Below are 20,076 nucleotides of genomic sequence, written 5' to 3'. Positions count from 1 at the left end.
CTGAGCATAATAATGAGCAAACATTATGCAAATTATGTTAATTAGACTTTAATGGGAGAGCGCGACTGAAAATCAAGAGAGACGTCCTCGGGAAAGGGAGAAAAGGGATGGGAGGAAAAGAGGGAACGAGAGGGGGGAGGAGGGGAAAGAGAGGAATTGAGAAAGCCATAGAAAAAGAGAGGGACAATAGAAGAGAGATAGAGGGGGGGGGGGGGATAGAGGTGGAGGGAGATAAAAGGGGAGGGAGATAGAAAAAGTAGAAGAGATATTTCGAAATAATGAGGAGGAGGGGTTTGGGAGAGGAGGAGGGAGAGAGAGGGAGTGTGTGCACGGGCTTACTCAATAATGTGAAATAGTGCTCATTTTTTTGTATGGGAGTTTTCGTGCAGTAGTGTAAGGCTTTATCCACGCTGCTACTGTCTGCGCTTGGCGCGGTCAGTACAATCAATTTTAATCTGTCCGGCCACGCTCACACGGTGCGCGTACGCTCGCAGGGCGCTAGGCGCTAACCGAGACAGATACAATTGTGTTTGAGGCGACGTCCCCGCTCTCAAGCATGAGCGGGGTCATCGACACGGGGTACGCAGCCTAAGAGTAAGAGAAAAGTACAGAGAAAGGCTAAGAGGGGGAGAGAGGGGAGAGAGGGGAGAGAAGGGAGAGAGGGGGGATACAGAGAGCGAGATAGAGAAGGATAAGTAGGAGGAATGAAAGATTTGGGAGTGAAATAGTGAAGGGAGAAGGAACTATGAATGAGGTTGTGAGGGGAGAAAAAGAGGAAAGGGTGTAAGAGAGAGGTTAAATTACACGGAGGGAGAGAGTGAAAGGGGGGAGGGGAGGAGGAAAGAGAGAGAGGGGGTGGGGATATATAGAAAAGGATTAGGAAGTAGGAAAGACGAGTGGTTGACTATGGAATAAGAGGAGGTGGGAGAGTGGTAACGGGGCATACAAGAGTAAATAAAGCAGAGACAGGGATAGCAAGTAACACATTGATTAAGGAAAGAGGGGATGGGGTGAGATTGGTAAGGAGGGAGGGGGTAAGAGAGGCAGGAAGAGGAGAGAGGAAAAGGAAATTATAAGTGAGGTAGAGAGGGAAATGAAGAGAATGTCAGGAATTGAGAGTGAGAGAGAGACGGGGACAGGTTGTAAAAGTGAGAGAGATATGGAAAGGGAGAGAGAGGGGGTCGGATGGAAGAAGAGAGTGGTAGGGAAGGATAAAGGGGTAGGGAAGGAGAGGGAGAGGGATGGAAGGAGAGAGGGAGAGGACTGGAAGGAGAGAGGGAGAGCTAGGGAAGGAGAGCGAGATAGGAGAGAGGGCTGGAAGGAGAGAGGGATAGGAGAGAGGGATGGAGAGCGGGAGAGAGATGGAAGGAAAGAGGGAGGGGGAGCAAGAGAGGGATCTAAGGAGAGAGGGAGGGAGAGGTAGGGAAGGAGAGAGGGAGGGGGAGCAAGAGAGGGATCTAAGGAGAGAGGGAGGGAGAGAAGGCGAGGGCTGGAAGGAGAGAGGGAGGGAGAGGTAGGGAAGGAGAGAGGGAGGGGGAGCAGGAGAGGGATGTAAGGAGAGAGGGAGGGAGAGAAGGCGAAGGCTGGAAGGAGAGAGGGAGGGAGAGGTAGGGAAGGAGAGAGGGAGGGGGAGCAGGAGAGGGCTGGAAGGAGAGAGGGATAGGAGAGAGGGATGGAGAGCGGGAGGGAGAGAAGGCGAGGGCTGGAAGGAGAGAGGGAGGGAAAGGTAGGGAAGGAGAGAGGGAGGGAGAGGTAGGGAAGGAGAGAGGGATAGGAGAGAGGGATGGAGAGCGGGAGGGAGAGAAGGCGAGGGCTGGAAGGAGAGAGGGAGGGAGAGGTAGGGAAGGAGAGAGGGAGGGAGAGGTAGGGAAGGAGAGAGGGACATGAATATTGTAAGCAACAGAATTATTGAGCGTTAGTGAGATATACACTGTGAAGAGATTTTAGACTTTTTGGACCCCTCTGACTTTTCTTCCCTCCTCCCTGTCTCACCTCCCCTCCTCTCTCTCTTTCTCCTTTTCTATCCTCTCACTCTCTCCCTCTGTCTCACCTCTCCCTCTCTCTCCCTCTCTCTCTCCCTCTCTCTCCCTCTCTCTCCCTCTCCCTTTCTACCCTCTCACTCTCTCTCCCTCTGTCTCACCTCCCCATCTCTCCCATTCTCCATCGTACTCTGTCGCTCCCCTTTCTCTTTTCCCCATCTCTCTCTCTTTATCTACCTCTCTCTGTCTCTCTCTTGCTGACCTTCTCTCTCTCTCTCTCTCCCCCTCTACCTCTCTTCTCTCTCCCTGCTTCTCCCCCTCCTCTCTCACTCTCCCTGTCTCTCCCCCTCTTGCTCCCTTCTCTCCTCCCCCAGGGGTCTGTCTCTATGTGCGGTCTCCATGTGGTGTCTCACAGATAAGAGTCAGATGCTCTGTGACTATGACATGCTCTTCCCTGGACAATAGACAATTATCCTATAGAACTGTAAGAGATATCTGCAAATATCATCAAGAGAAATAGCTGTGCTTGTCTATGGTGTGAAAGATAGCTGTGAATATCAAAGAAAGATAGATAGGTGTGCATCCTACGCGGTGAGAGATAGCTATGTATATCATACGCAGAGAGAGAGCTGTGCATCCTCTCCTTTGAGAGTTAGCTGTGCATTGTATATTGTGAGACATAGCTGTGAATGTCATAGAGAGAGATAGCTGTGCATCTTATACTGAGAAATAGCCATGTATATTTTATTATGAGGGGTAGTGAGAGATAGCTGTGAATATGTACATGCATATAGCTTTGCATCTGGTACTGTAAAGAGCAGTGAGAGATAGCTGTGAACATTATGGAGGATGATAGCACACATTATATTCTCTTATTCTGCCTGTAGTTACAGTGTAATATAACACACATTATATTCTCTTATTCTGCCTGTAGTTACAGTGTAATATAACACACATTAGATTATCTTATTCCATCTGTAGTTACAGTGTAATATAACACACATTATATTCTCTTATTCTTTCTGTAGTTACAGTGTAATACAACACACATTAGATTCTCTTATTTCGCCTGTAGTTACAGTGTAATATAACACACATTATATTCTCTTATTTTTCTGTAGTTACAGTGTAATGCAACACACATTAGATTCTCTTATTCCGCCTGTAGTTACAGTGTAATATAACACACATTATATTCTCTTATTCTTTCTGTAGTTACAGTGTAATATAACAGACATTAGATTCTCTTATTCCGCCTGTAGTTACAGTGTAATATAACACACATTAGATTATCTTATTCCACCTGTAGTTACAGTGTAATATAACACACATTATATTCTCTCATTCCACCTGTAGTTACAGTGTAATATAACACAAATTAGATTATCTTATTCCACCTGTAGTTACAGTGTAATATAACACACATTAGATTATCTTATTCTTTCTGTAGTTACAGTGTAATATAACACACATTATATTCTCTCATTCCACCTGTAGTTACAGTGTAATATAACATACATTAGATTATCTTATTCTTTCTGTAGTTACAGTGTAATATAACACACATTATATTCTCTCATTCCACCTGTAGTTACAGTGTAATATAACACACATTATATTCTCTCATTCCACCTGTAGTTACAGTGTAATATAACACAAACTAGATTATCTTATTCCACCTGTAGTTACACTGTAATATAACACACATTAGATTATCTTATTCCACCTGTAGTTACAGTGTAATATAACACACATTATATTCTCTCATTCCACCTGTAGTTACAGTGTAATATAACACAAATTAGATTATCTTATTCCACCTGTAGTTACAGTGTAATATAACACACATTAGATTATCTTATTCTTTCTGTAGTTACAGTGTAATATAACACACATTATATTCTCTCATTCCACCTGTAGTTACAGTGTAATATAACATACATTAGATTATCTTATTCTTTCTGTAGTTACAGTGTAATATAACACACATTATATTCTCTCATTCCACCTGTAGCTACGGTGTAATATAACACACATTATATTCTCTTATTCTGCCTGTAGTTACAGTGTAATATAACACACATTAGATTATGGTATTCTTTCTGTAGTTACAGTGTAATATAACACACATTATATTCTCTTATTCCACCTGTAGTTACAGTGTAATATAACACACATTAGATTATCTTTTCTTTCTGTAGTTACAGTGTAATATAACACACATTATATTCTCTTATTCCACCTGTAGTTAGTGTAATATAACACACATTATATTCTCTTATTCTGCCTGTAGTTACAGTGTAATATAACAGACATTAGATTATCTTATTCCGCCTGTAGTTACAGTGTAATATAACACACATTATATTCTCTTATTCCGCTTGTAGTTACAGTGTAATATAGCACACATTATATTCTCTTATTCTTTCTGTAGTTACAGTGTAATATAACACACATTATATTCTCTTATTCCACCTGTAGTTACAGTGTAATAGAACACATATTATATTATCTTATTCCGCCTGTAGTTACAGTGTAATATAACACACATTATATACTCTTATTCCACCTGTACTTACAGTGTAATATAACACACATTATATTCTCTCATTCCACCTGTAGTTAGTGTAATATAACACACATTATATTCTCGTATTCCACCTGTAGTTAGTGTAATATAACACACATTATATTCTCTTATTCTGCCTGTAGTTACAGTGTAATATAACAGACATTAGATTATCTTATTCCGCCTGTAGTTACAGTGTAATATAACACACATTATATACTCTTATTCCACCTGTAGTTACAGTGTAATATAACACACATTATATTCTCTTATTCTACCTGTAGTTACAGTGTAATATAACACACATTCAATTCCTTTATTCCACCTGTAGTTACAGTGCAATATAACACACATTAGATTATTTTATTCTTTCTGTAGTTACAGTGTAATATAACACACATTATATACTCTTATTCTACCTTTAGTTACAGTGTAATATAGCACACATTTGATTCTCATATTCTGCCTGTAGTTACGTTGCAATATAACAGACATTAGATTCCTTTGTTCTGCCTGCAGTTACAGTGTCATATAATACACATTCGATTCTCTTATTCCACCTGTTGATACAGTGTAATTGTGACTGGAGGGGGTAACCAGGCTAGACAATAAAGGTTAAACCCATCTGGTTTCCCCTGAAATCGTGGGGTCCCTGGCAGCTACCTAGCACCATAAACCAGGGGCCAGGGATTATACATGTGAAATAAAGTGACCCCGCTTTTCCTGTTACATGTTCCCTTTGCCCTAGAAACGTGAAACTTATTGAGTGTAAGATTTATGTGGGATATTTGGGTCGAAATGCAATTATTTTGTTTGCAGGAGTTTGGGGGCCAAAGTTACCGGTAATCCCCGAATTCTCCCCGGCGTGCAGGCACCATTTGCCGGTACGCGGGTGGAATTACACCGGGGCTGCCCGGTGTCCCCCAGACTCCTGGTTTTCGAGCCTAGATATCCCAAATCTGTTTCCTTTATAAGTATAAAGTTCCCCAAGGTCCATACTTTATTAAAATATGTTTTATAATGTTTTGTGCTTCTACCATACATGTCTATTCAGTCAGCCCAGGCATCCATATACAGTAGGTGCCGGAGAGTCTGGATAGACATCGTAGTTCAAAGAGGAGACGGGATGTTGAGAGGTGTCGGGTGCTAAGTGGCTGGGGCAGGGCAGAGTACTGAGTCCGGAGAACAGAGACCCCCCGCAGGGAGGACCCTCTGGCTTGCCAGACTCAGTGGAGCCTGCCCAGTAGGTGGCAATGGGGTGACTGGGGGAAGCGGCAGAATGTCGGTGCGTTTCCCACTGGTCAATTCATATGTCCCGCCCACGGGGCATCCCGAGCCAGCATGGCACGCCCCCTCCTCTGACGTCAGCCAAAGGACGAGCCCCTATTCCTATTGGCTGGCAGGGAGGATTTCCCACGCTCTGATTGGTTGCTCCTCCTACTTCCATGCTGAACATCGACCAGCGGAAGGTATGTAAGGAGAAGACCAAGTCAGAGAACCAGACGATCCTGGGACTTGGGCAGGTGATGCAAAGGCGGCTTTCCAAAGTTGCTCTGTTACGAATAGCAGAGCAACCGGCTTCATTTTTGGAGCTAAGAAACTCTGCCTAGCTGAGGCTGAGTCAGACGTGAGGTCCAAGTTCTCGTTTTAGAATGTAGCGGTCATGGCTAGAGCTTCTAGCCAAAAAGAGGACCAGGAAGCCCAGGTAGATATCCTGGTCAGGGTATGCCCTCTGAAGCAGGTGCCCTGCACCTATTTTAGCCTAAATGCCACCCTCAGGCCCCCAGTAAGTGTGTTTCTGCTTATATTTTGTATTTCTCTGTGTGTACGCGGGTTTACCCGCATAAACCTAATTTTATTCCACTACTGTGTTTTGCCGAGTGACTGATCCCGGTGTAAAAGTGTTAAAAGTCCTGGTCTCCCGTGACAGGCTTTTTTTTCTAGTGGCAGAGGTGGGATCATTAGGCTTTGGGCTATAAGTTCCTGCTGGGATTTATGGCACAAAGACGTGCTCGTAGATTGCAAGCTCTCAAAACAAGTAGTGTCGGACACACGTTATACAAAGCAGGGAATCACATTTTTCCGTGCCACAAAGCGAAGATGGCTTCCCAATCAGGATGGTATCAGTCCTGGAACCATGCAGTAGTGGCTGCCAAGTGTGAGACCTTCGGTCTGCAAACAGAGGGCCGCAGCAAGGCTGAGCTGGAAGCAACACCGGAGGAACACAAAGATGCACTTGTCAGTGCTAACCTGGCAGGAGCTGTTGCCTATGCAGAGATCAGACGAACGGAGCCCAGGGGAACCGGTCCAGGTCGCCCCTGTGCCTCAATGGGTACCTGTGGTCTCTGGGATCCCGGCTCACTCCACTCAGGAAATTGCAGCTATGGTAGTAATACTGGAGCCATGAGCTACCACAGCAGAGAAAATACACCTGATGCAGTCCATCGTTCACCCCCTGGCATCTACTGTGTCCAGGGGGGGCAACTCTCAGTACCGTCCACCCAAGATAACTCACCAGTGTTTTGGGAAGTTTATAGATGTATACACCAGTACTCACCAGTGTTATAGATGTATACCACGGATATCGATGGATACTTGAGGAGCTTTGAAAAACAGTGCCGGCGGTGCTCTCTCCCGCCAGCCGTCTGGGTAACGTTCCTGTCCCCGCAGCTGAGCGGACGGGAACAGGAGACATACGAAGCGATCCAGTCCGAGGAAGATGAGGATTCCGAATACGTTACAAATATCCTGCTGAAACGATACGGAGTTGATCCGGAGACCTATCGGGAATGAATCCGGATGGAAGACAAGACTGCTCGAGACACCCACACAGACTTTATGGCCCTGCTGATACACCGGGGTACTCGATGGGTAGAAAGGTGCAATGCCCTTACCCACAAGGAGCTGATCTTTCGGAAGCAGTTCTACCAGAGGTGTCTGCCAGAGGTCCGGGAGTGGGTCACTGACCGCAAGCCAGCCAACTGCGAGGAGACAGCCACCCTGGCAGATGAATTTGTGACCACCCGACCCCAGCATAGGAAACGGGTGGCACCACCGGTGGTAACCCCTGCCAGTCGGGCAGATAAGCCTGCAGAGGCTTAAAGTGAACAAAATAAGGCGCAAACAAATAAAATTTATATTTTGTGAGCAAACTCAGATGCAACCTAAACACTTGCGGTAACCCAGACGGCAAAACACAGTAAACTAAACAAACTGGTGTTCGTGGCGCAAAATGAATGTGAATATAACAGTGCAATATAACCGTGCAATAAACCCAGTGAATATAAACAGACCCTGATATCACTTATACTGCAACTCCGTGAAACATGATCCTCTGAAGTGGTTACTCTTTGAAAAACATCATGTAGAAAAGAAAGCACAGATGCATGCGATATGGGGCATTAACATTTTACTTTCATTGACAAACAACACAGGGGGGGAAAGGACAAGTCACACTTTCCCCGCTGGTCAAAAGCAGAGAGTGACTTTGGGCGCACTCCAATCCTACTCCAGACTCGGCTCCTTGCTGTGTGCGTACCTGCATGCACGGCTTCCCCTTCTGCGTCTCTCACTCGGGTCCCAGGTTGCCTTGCATCGTCAGCTGCTCTGGTTCCTGGTGGAGTGATTACGGTGGCCTCTGCAGTCCAAAATGCCCCAAAAAGCCTCCAGAGGCTTCTTCTACAGTCCCAAACTGGAGGACAAAGCCTTTCACTGAGTGTGATACAGCCAAGCCTTCAGGATTTGCGCATGAGGTGCGATGCTATCACTGTAACCGGACCAGGCACCTGAAGCCCTATTGCCCCGACCTGCGCCGTTTCAGTCACCCCCATTCAGGGTAATGCACTTCAGCAGCAATACCAGTTGCATCCGTGGGACTGGCACCAACTGAGTAGCAGCCGTCCAACAAGTCCAGCAGCGGACCCAAGCGGCGGTCCCTACACCCTCTACAGGCGGCACAGTAGTGGAGACAGCCGGGCACTCAGTTGCAGCCATCAGGTTTCAAGCAAATAATGTCCTGAGGAAGCATTTGTGACCAGTGACCATCGGAGATCGCCAGGCAGCTGGCCTGATCGACTCCGGTGCTACAGTTACTCTGGTGCGACCTGATATGGTCAGCCCAGAAGATCTGCTCCCTGGACCAGCGATGCAGGTCACCATGCCAGATGGGGGACCTCTGTCAATCCAGGTCGCCAGGGTGTTTCTCGACTGGGGTGCCGGTCTAGGAATGAGAGATTTGGGTGTTTTGCCAGGATTAAATACTGATGTGCTACTCGGTAATGACCTGGGACACCTCCTCTGCTCTTTTGCAAATGAAGATGCTCTTGTGGCCGCAGTCACAAGGAGCCAAAGTTAGGCACTTGCCCAGGCAGAGGAGCCTTTGGTACCCCTGCCCATGGAGGAGATAACCGTCCCACTGCCTTTGGGACCACCGATTCCTGAGGTTCTAGCTGGAGATCGACCAGTTAAGCCAGACCAAGTCTGTACTGTGTCCTGACCTCCCTTCCAACATCCATGTTTCCTCATCCCCTGACTTAGTGACAAAGGATTAGTGGCCGGAGCAGGGTACACGGTTCAGAGAGGCAGTATGGTCTGATCCCGCCTTAGAGAGCATGAGACTCCGGGCGTGCGAGTCTGTCTCTGAGAGTGGGTTGGATCGCTATCTCTGACACCGTGGGCTCCTGTACAGAGAGCGAGCCCCGGGTGCTCCAGACAAGGTATGGACTGGTAAGAGACAGTTAGTGGTACCTGAGTAGTATAGGCAGCAGTTATTACAGGTAGCCCACTCCATCCCACTAGCGGGGCATCAGGGGGTCACACGCACCAGATCCTGGCTATTGCAGTGTTTCTATTGGCCTGGGGCATTGTGGGCAGTGGCAGATTTTTGGCGCTCCTGTGATGCCTGCCAGCAGGTAGGCAAGTTGGGTGACCGTGTGAGGGTCCCACTGAGACCACTACTGGTGATCGGTGAACCTTTCCAGAGGGTAGCGGTCGACATTGTGGGACCCCTTATGGTTCCTAGCTGGATGGGGAAGCGCTACATCCTCACGGTGGTTGATTTTGCAACCCTATACCCTGAGGCTGTGGCACTGTCCTCGATTGAGGCTACTAAGGTAGCAGCAGCTCTGATAGGGATTTTTTCCATAGTAGGGTTCCCTAGCAAGATTCTAAGCGATCAGGGGAGGCAATTCATGTCAGAGTTGCTCCACTGTCTCTGGAAGGCGTGGAGGGTGACATCCCTCCACACTGCCCTTTACCACCCCCAGACAAATGGACTGTGTGAGCGGTTCAACGATACCCTGAAGCAGATGCTGCGAATATATGTAGAAGCTGAACAGGGAGACTGGGAGGCTCATTTACAGCATTTGCTGTTTGTGTACTGAGAGGTACCGCAAGAGTCCACCTGGTTATCATATTTTGAGCTCCTATACGGTCTCGGGGTCTGTGGACCGCTTGACCTGTTCCGTGAGGGATGGGAAGGGGAGACTACCAATACTGATGCTTCTGTGCTACAGTATGTAGTAACTCTCAGAGACCGGTTAGACCGACTCATGGGGTTGGCACAGGTTAACCTCAGGGATGCTGAGACCAGTCAGAAGACTTGGTATGACCAAAATGCACGTAACTGAGAGTTCATCGCTGGGCAGCAAGTGCTTTTTCTGAAGCCCACTCGTCAGAACAAACTCATGGCTGCCAGGGCTGGCCCGTATACGGTACTCCGGCGGATGAACGAGTGCAACTATGTTGTACAGGAGACAGGGAGGCGTAGAACCTATCACATTAACATGTTGAAGGAGTACTTCACGAGTGTGGCATCGGTGCTGGTTATTTGTAGCCCGCCGATGGAGGACCTGGCGAGCCCAGCTCTGACTGACCTCCTAGGGGAAGCTAGGAAAGGAGGCACAGTAGAGCAGATAGGGATAGGTCCCCAGCTCGAGACACCCCAGCGGGTGCAGGCACGAGCTATGCAAGAAAAGTACAAGGACCTGTTCACAGATAAGCATGGCAGGACCCATATTACTGATCACCCAGTCCACACCAGAGATCAAAGATCTCTGCATAAGAATGCTTATCGGGTATCAGCAGAGGTGAAGAGGAGAATAGAGGAGGAGGTAGAAGAGATGCTGGCCCTTGAAGTAATTGTACCGTCTCAGAGTCCTTGGGCTTCACCGGTAGTCTTGGTACCTAAGAAGGGTGGGACCACCCAGTTCTGTATGGACTACCAGCAGCTCAATGCTCAGATGTGTCTGATGCCTATCTCATGCCCCGTATGGACGAGCAGCCAAGGGGGCAAGGTATCTTACTACCATGGATTTGTCCAGTGTGTACTGGCAAATCCCTCTGACCCAGGAGGCACAGGAGAAGTCGGCTTTCATCACTTCGAGTGGCTTATATAAATTTTTGGTTATGCCATTCGGGATGAAGAATGCCCCGGCCACCTTTCAACGCCTGGTCAATAGGTTACTGGAAGGGAGGAAAAGCTTTGCAAGTATATATCTGGATGACATAGCTGTGTTTAGCAATTCCGGGGAATCACATTTAGGGCATGTAGCAGCAGTGCTGAATAGGATCGGGAAAGCGGGCTGACACTCAAACCATCTAAGTGTCTAATTGGGATGGAAGAGGAACTGTACCTCGGACATAGAGTAGGCGGGCGACATCTCAAGCCGGAGCCGGCTAAGGCAGTGGCAATTCTCGAGTGGCCAGTGCCCCAAACAAAGAAGCAGGTTATGGCTTTCTTAGGCACCGCTGGCTACTATAGGAAGTTTGTGCCCCAGTATAGCGCCCATGCCAAACCCCTGACTGACTTGACCCAGAAGAAACTCTCGGTTCTCTCGCTTGTGAGGAGGCATTCCAGGCTCTGAAGTCTGCCCTGGCTAGTGACTCATCCATGCAGCCCCTGACTACAGCAAGCTGTTCATGGTGCAGACCGACGCCTCAGACTATGGTGTTGGTGCTGTACTGAGCAAGGTAGGCGAGGATGGAGGAGAGCACCCAATAGTCCACCTGAGTCACAAGCTGTTGCCTCGGGAGGTGGTTTATGCCACCATTGAGAAGGAGTCCCTGGCCATTATGTGGGCACTGAAGAAACTTCAGCCCTACCTGTATGGTAGAAATCTCACCGTGATCACTGATCACAATCACCTCAGCTGGTTACACAGGGTGTCGGGGGAGAATGGAAAATTGCTTTGCTCGAGCCTTGCCCTGCAGGAATTTGACGTTACCATTCAACACAAGAAGGGCAGTGAGCATGGCAATGCGGATGGATTCTCCATACAGGACATTCCCAGTGACCAGAAAACCTCCAGGACCTCCGGGTTTGTGGAGCCACCTGATAGGGTGACTGCCCCAGAGCCTTCGTCTTGAGGGGGGAGGTGTGACAGGAGGGGGTAACCAGGCTATATAATAAAGGTTAAGCTCATCTGGTTACCCCTGAGACCGTGGGGTCCATGGCAGCTACCTAGCACCATAATCCAGGGACCAGGGATTATACATGTGAAATAAAGTGACCCCGCTTTTCCTGTTACATGTTCCCATTGCCCTAGAAACGTGAAACTTCTTGTGTGTAAGTTATGTGGGATATTTGGGTTGAAATGCAATTATTTTGTTTGCAGGAGTTCGGGGCCAAAGTTACCGGTAATCACCGAATTCTCCCCGGCGTGCAGGCACCATTTGCCGGTACGCGGGTGGAATTACACTGGGGCTGCCCGGTGTCCCACAGACTCCTGGTTTGCGAGCCCAGATATCCCAAATCTGTTTCCCTTATAAGTTTAAAGTTCCCCAAGGTCCATACTTCATTAAAATAGGTTTTATAATGTTTTGTGCTTTTACCATACATGTCTATTAAGTCAGCCCAGGCATCCATATAGGTGCCCATATAGGTGCCCATATAGGTGCCGGGGAGTCTGGATAGACATCGTAATTCAAAGAGGAGACGGGATGTTGAGAGGTGTTGGGGTGCTAAGTGGCCAGGGCAGGGTGGAGTACTGAGTCCGGAGAACAGAGACCCCCCGCGGTGAGGACCCTCTGGTCTGCCAGACTCAGTGGAGCCTGCCCAGTAGGTGGCAATGGGTTGACTGAGAGAAGCGGCAGAATGTTGTCTCTTTTCCCATTGGTCAATTTGTATGTCCCGCCCACAGGGCATCCTGAGCCAGCTTGGCACGCCCCCTCCTCTGACGTCAGCCAAAGGACGAGCCCCTATTCCTATTGTCTGGCAGGGAGGAATTCCCACGCTCTGATTGGTCGCTCCTCCTACTTCTATGCTGAACATCGACCAGCGGAAGGTATGTAAGGAGAAGCCCAAGTCAGAGAACCAGACGATCCTGGGACTTGGGCCGGTGATGCAAAGGCGGCTTTCCAAAGTTGCTCTGTTACGAATAGCAGAGCAACCAGCTTCATTTTTGGAGTTAAGTAAGCCTGCCTAGCTGAGGTTAAGTCAGACGTGAGGTCCAAGTTCTCGTTTTAGAACGCAGCGGTCGCGGCTAGAGCTTCTAGCCAAAAAGAGGACCAGGAAGCCCAAGTGGATATCCCGGTCAGGCTAAGACTTCCGAAGCAGGCGCCCTGCACCTACTTTTGCCCAGATTTCACCCCCAGTAAGTGTGTTTTTCGACTGTATTTTGTATTTCATTGTGCGTAAGTGGGTTTACACGAATAAACCTCATTTTATTCCACAACATTGTTTTGCAGAGTGAATGTTCCCGGTATAAAAGTGTTAAAAGTCCTGGTCTCCCATGACAGTAATATAACAGACATTAGATTCTCTTATTGTGCCTGTAGTTACAGTGTAATATAACAGACATTAGATTCTCTTATTCCACCTGTAGTTACAGTGTAATATAACAGACATTAGATTCTCTTATTCCGCCTGTAGTTACAGTGTGATATAACAGACATTAGATTCTCTTATTCCGCCTGTAGTTAGTGTAATAAAACACACATTATATTCTCTTATTGTGTCTGTATTTACAGTGTAATATAACACACGTTAGATTCTCTTATTGTGTCTGTAGTTTCTGTAATATAACACACTATCGATTCTTATTCTTTCTTAAGTTACAGTGTTATAAAACACACATGGAATTCTCTTATTGTGTCTGTATTTACAGTGTAATATAACACCATTTTCCTCTCTTTATTCCAGTTGTTGTCACGTTGTAATATAACGCACATTACCATCACTTTTTCTGCCTGTTGTTGCAGTGTAATTTAACACAAATAAGATTCCTATATTCCGCCTGTAGTTACAGTATAATATAACACACATTTAATTCTCTCATTCCACTTGTGTTATAATGCAATACTGTACAACACACAGCTTGGCTTATTCAGTCTGTTGTTACAGTGTAATATAGCATACAGATTATTTCATTCTGCTTGTAGTTACAAGGTACAAAAATAAGATACATTAGACTCCCTTATTCTGCATGTAGTTACAGTGTAATACTTATAATACAACACAAATTAGCTTCTCTTACTCTGCCTGTACTTATGGTATAATATAATTAGGGATCCCAGTTTTAGATTTTAATCAAAAAACATGGGGGGAAAAACTGACTGATCATTTTGCACATTTGGTTAAAACTGATAAAAAACGGAAATTAAGCCTCGTTCCCTATTAAATTCCATCTCGTGTGGTGACTCGTCCACAGCTAAGACACAAAGGCATCACGGGGGAGTATGGAAACGAAACCAAAGTGTACCAATAAGCACCAATAAGCACCAATAAGCACCAATAAGCACCAAATGCGTGTCAATATTTTTTCATTGTTAAAACTGATAAACACATTTCTTTATAAACAAATATAACAGAAATATAACCCGGGCGCCAACAGAAATATAACCCGGGCGCCAACAGAAATATAACCCGGGTCCCCAACAGAAATATAACCCGGGCGCCAACAGAAATATAACCCGGGCGCCAACAGAAATATAACCCGGGTCCCCAACAGAAATATAACCCGGGCGCCAACAGAAATATAACACAGGTCCCCAACAGAAATATAACCCAGGCGCCAACAGAAATATAACCCGGGGCGCCAACAGAAATATAACCCGGGTCCCCAACAGAAATATAACCCGGGTCCCCAACAGAAATATAACCCGGGTCCCCCACAGAAATATAACCCAGGTCCCCAACAGAAATATAACCCGGGCGCCAACAGAAATATAACCCGGGTCCCCAACAGAAATATAACCCGGGTCCCCAACAGAAATATAACCCGGGCGCCAACAGAAATATAACCCGGGTCCCCAACAGAAATACAACCCGGGTCCCCAACAGAAATATAACCCGGGCGCCAACAGAAATATAACCCGGGCGCCAACAGAAATATAACCCGGGTCCCCAACAGAAATATAACCCAGGCGCCAACAGAAATATAACCCGGGTCCCCAACAGAAATATAACCCGGGTCCCCAACAGAAATATAACCCGGGTCCCCAACAGAAATATAACCCGGGTCCCCAACAGAAATATAACCCGGGTCCCCAACAGAAATATAACCCGGGCCGCCAACAGAAATATAACCCGGGTCCCCAACAGAAATATAATCCGGGTCCCCAACAGAAATATAACCCAGGCGCCAACAGAAATATAACCCGGGTCCCCAACAGAAATATAACCCGGGTCCCCAACAGAAATATAACCCGGGTCCCCAACAGAAATATAACCCGGGTCCCCAACAGAAATATAACCCGGGTCCCCAACAGAAATATAACCCGGGCCGCCAACAGAAATATAACCCGGGTCCCCAACAGAAATATAATCCGGGTCCCCAACAGAAATACAACCCGGGTCCCCAACAGAAATATAACCCGGGCCGCCAACAGAAATATAACCCGGGCGCCAACAGAAATATAACCCGGGTCCCCAACAGAAATATAACCCAGGCGCCAACAGAAATATAACCCGGGTCCCCAACAGAAATATAACCCGGGTCCCCAACAGAAATATAACCCGGGTCCCCAACAGAAATATAACCCGGGTCCCCAACAGAAATATAACCCGGGTCCCCAACAGAAATATAACCCGGGCCGCCAACAGAAATATAACCCGGGTCCCCAACAGAAATATAATCCGGGTCCCCAACAGAAATATAACCCGGGCGCCAACAGAAATATAACCCGGGTCCCCAACAGAAATATAACCCGGGCGCCAACAGAAATATAACCCGGGCGCCAACAGAAATATAATCCGGGCGCCAACAGAAATATAACCCGGGTCCCCAACAGAAATATAACCCGGGCCGCCAACAGAAATATAACCCGGGCCGCCAACAGAAATATAACCCGGGCGCCAACAGAAATATAACCCGGGCGCCAAAAGAAATATAACCCGGGCGCCAAAAGAAATATAACCCGGGCGCCAACAGAAATATAACCCGGGTCCCCAACAGAAATATAATCCGGGCGCCAACAGAAATATAACTCGGGTCCCCAACAGAAATATAACCCGGGCGCCAACAGAAATATAACCCGGGCCGCCAACAGAAATATAACCCGGGCGCCAACAGAAATATAATCCGGGCGCCAACAGAAATATAACCCGGGCGCCAACAGAAATAAAACCCGGGCGCCAACAGAAATATAATCCGGGCGCCAACAGAAATATAACCCGGGCCGCCAACAGAAATATAACCCGGGTCCCCAACAGAAATATAACCCGGGTCCCCAACAGAAATATAACCCGGGCGCCAACAGAAATATAACCCGGGCGCCAACAGAAATATAATCCGGGCGCCAACAGAAATATAACCCGGGTCCCCAACAGAAATATAACCCGGGTCCCCAACAGAAATATAATCCGGGCGCCAACAGAAATATAACCCGGGCGCCAACAGAAATATAACCCGGGTCCCCAACAGAAATATAACCCGGGCGCCAACAGAAATATAACCCGGGTCCCCAACAGAAATATAACCCGGGTCCCCAACAGAAATATAACCCGGGTCCCCAACAGAAATATAACCCGGGCCGCCAATAGAAATATAACCCGGGTCCCCAACAGAAATATAACCCGGGCCGCCAACAGAAATATAACCCGGCGCCAACAGAAATATAACCCGGGCGCCAACAGAAATATAACCCGAGCCGTCAACAGAAATATAACCCGGGCGGCAACAGAAATATAACCCGGGTCCCCAACAGAAATATAACCCGGGCCGTCAACAGAAATATAACCCGAGCCGTCAACAGAAATATAACCCGGGCGGCAACAGAAATATAACCCGGGCGCCAACAGAAATATAACCCGGGTCCCCAACAGAAATACGGTATCACCAGTGCCGCCAACAGAAATATAACCCGGGTCCCCAACAGAAATACGGTATCACCAGTGCCGCCAACAAAATGTTTGGGCCCAAGGACAAATTTAAAGAATAAGGCCCTGCAAATGTTACGACAATCACATTCGGTCTACTTTGCCGCATCATGTCTCTTTACTCCCCTCTCCACCAGACTGTCTTTCCCTCTCCTCTCCCCCAGCATGTCTCTCTCTCCTCTCCCACAGCATGTCTCTCTCTCCTCTCCCCCAGTATGTCTCTCTCTCCTCTCCCCTTGCATGTCTTTCTCCCTCCTTTCACCCCACATTTCTCTCCCACAGCATGTCTCTCCTCTCCCCCAGCATGTCTCTCCCCCAGCATGTCTCTCCTCACCCACTGGCATGTCTCTCTCCTCTCCCCCTGCATGTCTTTCTCTCTCCTCTCCCCCTGCATGTCTCACTCTTCCCCCAGGATGTCCTCCTCCCCCCCCCCCAGCATGTCTTCCTCTCTCCTCTTCCCCCAGCATTTCTCGCTCTCCTCTCCCTCACCATGTCTTTCTCCTCCCCCCGAGCATGTGTTTCTCTCTCCTCTTCCCTCTGCATGTCTTTCTATCTACTCCCAGCATGTCTTTCTCTCCTCCCCTCCAGCATGTCTTTATCTCTCCCCCCAGCATGTCTTTCTCCCCCCAGCATGTCTCTCTCCTCTCCCCCACCATGTCTTTCTATCTCCTCGCCCCAGCATGTCTTCCTCTCTCCTCTCCCCCAGCATGTCTCTCTCTCCTCTCCCCCAACATGTCTTTCGCCTTTCCCCCCCCAGCATAACTTTCACTCTCCTCACCCCCCACCATATCTTTCGCCTCTCCCCCAGCATGTCTTTCTCTCTTCTCTCCCCCCAGCATGTCTCTCCTCCTCTCCCAATGGGAGAGGGAACACAGGGCACAACGGATTCGAAATCCAAACTCATTTATTGAGCCAAACACACAACGTTTCGACCGTCAAGGTCTTTATCAAGTGACATAGTGGCATAACATGCAATCCCATAGTGGCCACTATGTCACTTGATAAAGACCTTAACGGTCGAAATGTTGTGTGTTTGGCTCAATAAATGAGTTTGGATTTCGAATCCGTTGTGCCCTGTGTTCCCTCTCTCACTGATTCAGGACTGGAAACTGGTTTTGTTCAAACACAGGAGCACCGGTAATTGTATCACTTATATTCGTTTTCCTAATGTGTGCAGCATTCACTTTATTTGTCTCCCTCCTCTCCCCCAGCATATATTTCTGTCTCCTCTCCCCCCAGCATGTCTCTTCCTCTTCCCCCAGCCTGTCTATCCCTCCTCTGCCCCAGCATGTCTCTTCCTCTTCTGCCCCCAGCATGTCTTCCTCCCTCCTCACCCCTCCTCCCATTATGTCACTCTCTCCTCTCCACCAGCATATCTTCCTCTCCCCCAGTATGTCTCTCCCTCCTCTCCCCCAGCATATATTCCTCTCTCCTCTCCCACCGCATGTCTCTTAATTCCCCCCTTCCACCCTAGTGTATTCCTCAATGTCTTTTTCTTCTTTCCTTCCCCTAAGGTATTTCTCAATTTCATTCCCCCCTCATCTATCTCTTACCTCCAATTTCTTTCCCCCCTTATCTATCTCTTACCTCCAATGTCTTTTTCTTTTCTCCCCTTTCCTTCGACTGTCTTATGTTCACCTTCATGTAATTCTCTTTTTCACCCAGCATCTTTCTCCTCCCCCCAATCACGTCTCTCTCTCTCCTCCACCCAGCACGTCTCTCTCTCTCCTCCACCCAGCATCTTTCTCCTCCCCCCAATCACGTCTCTCTCTCTCCTCCACCCTGCATCTTTCTCCTCCCCCCAATCACGTCTCTCTCTCTCCTCCACCCAGCATCTTTCTCCTCCCCCCAATCACGTCTCTCTCTCTCCTCCACCCAGCATCTTTCTCCTCCCCCCAATCACGTCTCTCTCTCTCCTCCACCCAGCACGTCTCTCTCTCCTCCACCCAGCATCTTTCTCCTCCCCCCAATCACGTCTCTCTCTCTCCTCCACCCAGCACGTCTCTCTCTCCTCCACCCAGCATCTTTCTCCTCCCCCCAATCATGTCTCTCTCTCTCCTCCACCCAGCACGTCTCTCTCTCCTCCACCCAGCATCTTTCTCCTCCCCCCAATCACGTCTCTCTCTCTCCTCCACCCAGCACGTCTCTCTCTCCTCCACCCAGCATCTTTCTCCTCCCCCCAATCATGTCTCTCTCTCTCCTCCACCCAGCACGTCTCTCTCTCTCCTCCACCCAGCACGTCTCTCTCTCCTCCACCCAGCATCTTTCTCCTCCCCCCAATCATGTCTCTCTCTCCTCCACCCAGCACGTCTCTCTCTCTCCTCCACCCAGCACGTCTCTTTCTCTCCTCCACCCAGCATCTTTCTCCTCCCCCAATCATGTCTCTCTCTCCTCCACCCAGCATCTTTCTCCTCCCCCCAATCACGTCTCTCTCTCTCCTCCACCCTGCATCTTTCTCCTACCCCCAATCATGTCTCTCTCTCCTCCACCCAGCACGTCTCTTTCTCTCCTCCACCCAGCATCTTTCTCCTCCCCCCAATCATGTCTCTCTCTCCTCCACCCAGCACGTCTCTCTCTCTCCTCCACCCAGCATCTTTCTCCTACCCCCAATCACGTCTCTCTCTCTCCTCCACCCTGCATCTTTCTCCTCCACCCAATCACGTCTCTCTCCTCCACCCAGCATCTTTCTCCTCCACCCAATCACGTCTCTCTCCTCCACCCAGCATCTTTCTGCTCCCCCCAATCACGTCTCTCTCTCTCCTCCACCCAGCATCTTTCTCCTCCCCCCAATCATGTCTCTCTCTCTCCTCCACCCAGCACGTCTCTCTCTCTCCTCCACCCAGCATCTTTCTCCTACCCCCAATCACGTCTCTCTCTCTCCTCCACCCTGCATCTTTCTCCTCCACCCAATCACGTCTCTCTCTCTCCTCCACCCAGCATCTTTCTCCTCCACCCAATCACGTCTCTCTCCTCCACCCAGCATCTTTCTGCTCCCCCCAATCACGTCTCTCTCTCTCCTCCACCCAGCATCTTTCTCCTCCCCCCAATCATGTCTCTCTCTCTCCTCCACCCAGCACGTCTCTCTCTCTCCTCCACCCAGCATGTCTCTTTCCCCCAGCACGTCTTTCTTTCTCTCTTCTCCCCCTGCATATCTTTCTCTCTACTTCACCCAGCATGTCTCTTTCCCCATCACGTCTTTTTCTCTCTCCTCT

At 48.3% G+C, this 20,076-nt stretch overlaps 1 protein-coding gene across 4 annotated transcripts in view; it reads left to right on the top strand.

The window, feature by feature from the left end:
• The window catches only part of LOC142465634 (neurexin-2-like), a 262,948-nt gene that overhangs the window by 73,396 nt on the left and 169,476 nt on the right, over positions 1-20,076 (top strand). The gene's annotated exons all lie outside the window — the stretch shown is intronic.

The sequence above is a fragment of the Ascaphus truei genome, chromosome 14 (genome assembly GCF_040206685.1).
Source record: "Ascaphus truei isolate aAscTru1 chromosome 14, aAscTru1.hap1, whole genome shotgun sequence".
NCBI classification, from domain to species: domain Eukaryota; kingdom Metazoa; phylum Chordata; class Amphibia; order Anura; family Ascaphidae; genus Ascaphus; species Ascaphus truei.
This window is presented reverse-complemented; position numbering and strand designations above follow the sequence as displayed.